The sequence below is a fragment of the Felis catus genome, chromosome A1, assembly GCF_018350175.1.
Source record: "Felis catus isolate Fca126 chromosome A1, F.catus_Fca126_mat1.0, whole genome shotgun sequence".
Classification (NCBI taxonomy): Eukaryota; Metazoa; Chordata; class Mammalia; order Carnivora; family Felidae; genus Felis; species Felis catus.
The window spans coordinates 11,973,262-11,979,586 of NC_058368.1; positions in this window are offsets into that span (position 1 = coordinate 11,973,262).

Genomic DNA, 6,325 nt, shown 5'->3' on the forward strand with positions numbered 1-6,325 from the left:
CACAGTTTAGTGGTATTAAATATATTCATGATGCACGACCATCATAATTCTTCTTGCGGAAGTGAAACTATACCCATTATGCAATAATTCCCCATTCCCCTTCCTTCCAGCCCTGGGAACTACCATTCTGCTTTGCCTCTATGATTTGACTACACTCTAAGTACCTCATATTAAGTGGAATCCTGCTGTATTTGTGTTTTTGTGACTGACTTATTTTACTTAGCATAATGTCCTCAAGATTTATCCATGTTGTAACACGTGTCAATTTCCTTTTTTTTTTTTTTTTTTTTTTTTTAAAGACTGAATGACACTCCCCTGTATGTATGTACCACATTTTTCTTGTCCATCTGTTACTGGACACTTGGGTTGCTTCCACACTTTGTTGTGAATAATGCTGCTGTGAACATGGGGGTTGCAAATATCTATTTGAGACTCTGCTTTCAATTCCCTTGGGTGTATACCCAGAAGTGAAATTGCTGGATCAGGTGGTAATTCCATTAAAATTCTTTGAGGAACCTTCATATTGTTTTGCACAGCAGCTATGCCATTTTACATTCCCACCAACAGTGCACAAGGGCTCCAATTTCTCCACACCACAGAACCTGTTTTGATTTGTTTATTATGTGTTGGTCTGTAATCCTAACCAAATCTGAATCTGAGACTAAGCCCTGTCCCTTCTTGCCTTACCTTCTGCTAATGACATGTTAAACTTTAGCTTACTGTTTTAAGTGGCCCAACTTGATTACACTGTAGAAATGCCATTGTTTTTCTGAATACCTAGGATATAGACCTTCATGGAATCTTATCTATCCTACCTTTTAAAACCCGGAGACTCTATTCTTTCTATGCCAGTGCAACTGTTGAAAAAAAAAGAATTGAAATAAATACAAAATTTCATAGGTAAAGAAACAGCCATAAATCTATACCACAAATTATGAACAATATCTGTCAAATATTTTTGGACTAAAGGTAAATTCCAAGAGCATCGTGAAAACAGACATCAAGAAAGAATTCTCCAAAACAGTCACCATTCTGAAAAGTCCACTTACAGACCATCCGATAGGAGTGTCAAGTTGGTCATGGGGCTTAGTTAGACCTTTGACAAGTGCTGGAAATGAGAAATTTCATGGAATCACTACCTTTCCTGCCTTTCAGTCTCCAGATGGAGAGAGAATTTATCTGATAGTGAGAGATGGCCAGAGGGAAACACAGCTGCACAACCCCCTTGCAGTTGGTGACTGAATTCAACCCAGAGAAACACCAGCTGGATCTCCAGAAAATCTATGACAAAGGCTTTACTGTGAGCCTACTGACCTCTTGCTCTGCAGGAGGTGGCGCAAAAATGGAGTGTGGATGTGCTCCCTCCCCCATGTACCCCTTGGTGAGAATGTATTCTGAAATCCAAATTAAAACTGTCAGCTGTTTCAGAACCAATTTCCCTTACAATGTCCTGGACATTGTAAATAGAGGGCCTGGATAGAATTGCTATCATCAGAAGATAACTAATGGGCAGAAAGGAACCAGCAGAGGAATTGGATAGTCACCACAACCCAACCAGACCCTTCCTACCCCCCACACACCCCCCCCTTCCCAAAGGGACAGAATGAAGAATCTATGTCCAAAGAATATTCCAGGCAAGCAGATACCAGACATTCTCCATACTCTCAATGATATGGGAGAACTCAGAAAAAGAGCCCAAAGAAGTGATGAGATTGAGGAGATGAAAGCTTAGTGTGCAAATACTTACAGATAAAAGTATATCAGGGATCAAAACAAGATAGATCTAATAGATACATGTTAAATCCTTGGTCCTTGAAATAGAATATACGTAAAATTTTTTTTAGTGCAAGCAGGGGACAGGAGCAGTGGGGGGAGAGAGGATTTTTTTTTTTTTTAATGTTTGTTTATTCTTGAGACAGCGTGAACAGGGGATGGGCAGAGAGAGAGGGAGACACAGAATCTGAAACAGCCTGACGCGGGGCTCGAACCCATGAACTGTGAGATCATGACCTGAGCCAAAGTTGGATGCTTAACTGACTGAGCCACCCAGGCACCCCGAGAGAGAGAGAGAGAGAGAGAGAGAGAGAGAATGAGAGAGAGAATCTTAGGCAGGCTTCACACTTAGCATGGAACCTGACGCAGGGCTTGATCCCATGACGCTGGGATGATGACCTGAGCTGAAATCAAGTTGTATGCTCAACTGACTGAGCCACCCAGGTACCCCAGAATATACCTTTTCAAGCAACCCTGGATCATTTACAGAAATTGGCTATCATGCCAGAAACAATCTCAAATTCTAAAATTAAAAATTAAAACCAAAGAAATATTTAATTGGAGTTTTTCTTTTTATATGTATATATATTTTCAGATCCAGGGGAAAAAATAGGTGAGTAGCTAGAAAGTAACTGTAATAATACCATTGCCAAAGGCAATTTATCTCTACCCTATGGTTGAGAATGTGAACTTCACAGCCACAGCCTGATGGGGTTATGTCTGCTGCACATCAGATGTGCAACTTGAGCAGGTTGTATAACCTCAGGTTCTCCGTTTCTATGGATTAGATGAATGTACAGAAGAACCTAACACATGGTAAGTGCTCGAAAACTTCGCTATTACCATTTTCTAAGATGGCTGGTGTGGCTAGAATGGGGTAAAGGGAGAGCCATGTGCTAGGTGAAGTCAGAAGTGTAGGGAACACAGATATAGGGCCTTGAAGGCTAACGTAAGGACTGTGTCTTTCACTCAAGTGTGATGGGAAGCCATTTGAGGTTTTAAACAGAGAAGTCTTATACTCTGACTTCCATTTTAAAGATTCATTTACGTAATCTCTATTACGTCTCACGACCCTGAAATCAAGAGTCTCATGCTCCAACTGAGCCAGCTAGGCGCTCCTGACTTCCATTTTAAAAGGATCCTCTGGCTAACGTGATGAGGACAGAGAGGAGGGCTGAGACGGTAAGACCAGTGAAGGAGACTGTTGCATTAATCTGGGTGATATATGACTGGAAAGGCCATGATGGACTGGGATGGTAGTTACGGATGTAGTGAGAACTGTATGGATATGTACTGAAGGTAGACCCACCATGATTTGCTGAAATGAACCTGACCCAAACGCTGGAGAGGTGGAGAGGCCATTAACTGAGCGATGTCTATTATTACTAAAGAACTAGGCTAGACAATAATTAGAGAATAAATATTCTTTTCTAAATATGGGATTGGATTCTTGAATTCTCCAGCGAGTTATGAGCTGTGTGGAATTCATAGCTGACCTTTAGGGGAATGAGTCTGCTCCCAGATTCCCTTGCAGGGGAGCCTGAGCTGACACTGGGGACCTACATTCACCCTGTTCACAAATTAGAGCCCCTCTCCCTCAGGAGCCCATGGTGATTCAACAGATAATAGTGACAAACATCTGGTGGAAGGTGCTGCAAGAAACCAAGATGTGACATTTTCTCCCGTGGTAAAAGTGTGGGGTGAGAAATCCCTCTTGTGAGATACTCACCCAGGTTTGGAGAACACCAAGCCTCCAGACTGGGAGTCAGTTGGCCCCAAGCTATCCTTGGTGAGTGTAGAGAGAATGAAACTGAGAAAGTGTGTGAAGGAGAAATTTATCAAATAAAATTATGTTTACTGTATGATCTGACCTGATTTACACTAAAATTTACAATTCATTGGTGAGATTGGGCTGGTTTGGGCAGACTGTGAAGAAGCAGGGTTCTCTGCATTAACTGACACAAGGCAGAATCAGAGACACAGAGACACTGGGTTACTGTTTTTGGGTTTGGTAACCTGGAATGTCACAAGTGCCTTTTCATAGGGCAGTGTCAGGGCACTGTGGGGGTGGAGGGGAGGGGGGCTGAAGCCAGACTGGGTTGAGTGGATGGGAAGTTGGGAAATGGTGACAGTGGAGACTGATTTGGGGACATTTGGGTGATAAGCCAAGAGGAGAGTTTTTGTTTGTTTGTTTTTAAGGCCTAGATTAAACTTGAACATCTTTTCTCCACAAAAAATATATATATTTTGGGGTTCCTGTCCACAGCCTTTTTGAGGAGTCTGGCTTGGCCCACAGCCCCTGCTGAGTCACATGAGACTGTGAAGGCATAGCCTATTCACGAGTGACCTATGCATTATGTGATCTTAGAAGTTAAGCCACACCCACTTGAATTTCCCCCTAGGAATCTGAATTAAAGACACGGACAACATGAGGCACCTGCATGGCTTGGTTGGTTCAGTGTCTTACTCTTGATTTCGGCTCAGGTCAGGTCATGATCTCACAGTTGCTGAGACCAGGCCCCACATCGGGCTCTGTGCTGACAGCACAGAATCAGCTTGGGATTCTCTCTCTCCTTTCTCTCTGTTCCTCCTCTGCTCGAGCTCTTTCTCTCACTCAAAACAAATTAAAAAATAAACATTTTGGGGGCGCCTGGGTGGCTCAGTCGGTTGAGCGTCTGACTTCGACTCAGGTCATGATCTTGCGGTCTGTGAGTTCGAGCCCCGCGTCGGGCTCTGTGCTGCCGGCTCAGAGCCTGGAGCCTTGCTTTGGATTCTGTGTCTCCCTCTCTCTCTGCCCCTCCCCTCCCTCCGCTCTGTCTCTCTCTCTCTCTGTGTCAAAAATAAAAATAAAACATTAAAAAAAATTGTTTTTTTAAAAACATTTTTTTTTTTAAAAAGACACAGACAACAGTTTCTAGTGAGCTGTGGATAGTAAATATGAAACCGTTGGGCCACATGCAAGAGAAAGATGTGGATGAGAGAGGCTGGTCTCCAGAAGTGAATCAGTTCCTGCACCTTTTGAGCTCGATGGCCTTACCATAACCCTCTTTCCATTTCCTGTTACTCAAACTGGTTTGAAGGGATTTCAGCTCCTCCAGGATGAAAGGACCCTGACGGGAGCCGTCTTCCTTGGGTCTCCTTGTTTTCGGCCCCTCCTGCTCTGCCGTGTTGTACAGGTAAATAGCAGGGCGAGTACCCGAGTGCTGTCTTCACCATGTTCTTGACCGCGTTCTGCACAATAAAGTGTCAACTCAGTGAGCCCTTCAGAGCCTGCCAGGATATGGCCCATCCCGCCTTTCCAAACATCCTCGGGCTATTTTCTAATGTTAACTACTCCAACTAAACTGATGCACACCCATCACCCCACCAGCCTGCTTGTCACCACTCTTGTGCCTAGTTCACCCCATTCTACCTGCCTGTGCTCTGTGCTGCTTCATTGCAGCACAGGTGGGGCGTCACCAGAGCCCCGCTCAGACCCCCTGACTCGACCTGACAGGCCTGAGTGGTTGGAACCCACGTTAAAATTTGAGAAGCATGGGTCTCTGCTGTCTGTGTAAATCTCGCCCCTGCTCTAGGTCCCGGCCTCTGGGCTGGGGTCCCCACTCTATCTTTTCTGACCCTATTGTGATCGTTGACCTCAATCTGAACTCCCGCAGCAGGGTCAGAAACCAACAGTAGCTTTCCTGAGCGCTTGCTGTGAATTGGTTGCTGGAGTGAGCACTTTTATGTGTGTGTCACTCACTTCATACCTCAGAACAATCCTATGAGGTATCACTAGCCCCTTCTTCTAGATAAAGGAACCGAGACTCGGAGTAACTCACTATGTTCAAACAGCTAGTGTCAGAAACAACATTCGAATTGAGATCTTTCTGATTCTTGAGCCCACGAAACCTTTCGTATACCCTTATGGCAAGAAGTCTGACTAAAACTGGACACGCTGGAGCATACACATCCACATGGATACTTCAGGGGGTTGACTGTGATGACTTATCATTTTCATTTTGCGAAGGACAGCCGTGAAATTATGCAGGAAATTAACAATTTCCATTATTCTGATTACAAGACAAACCATGCGTAGCTTGCGTCACTTCTCTTATACTTGGCATTTCCCCCTTCTCAAGGTCGAACATCTTCTCCGCATAATGTGTAGTAAAGTTTCTACACAACAAAAACTTTACATTTTAAAATATCTACTTAAAAATGCCTCGGTGTTTTGCACACACTAGTCACATAACGAATATGTGTTGAACTCATTTGAGTCTCACAATAATCATGTCATAGTCATCCCTACCTTACCCATATAGTCCCCCTTATCTATATAGCATATAGCATATGCTATATACCTAATAGCATATCCCAAACTGAACTCCTGGTCTTTCCTCCACATCCACCTCTAAGCCTGCCTCAGCCCCAGATCTCCTCATCTCTGTACCAGTTTTATCCCTCTGGGTATTTAGGCCCCAACCCTAAAGTTACCTACACCCCTTCCGATCTGCCAGGAACTCCTGTTGACTTAAAATATATCCAGAATTTAACCTCTTCCGTAGCTATT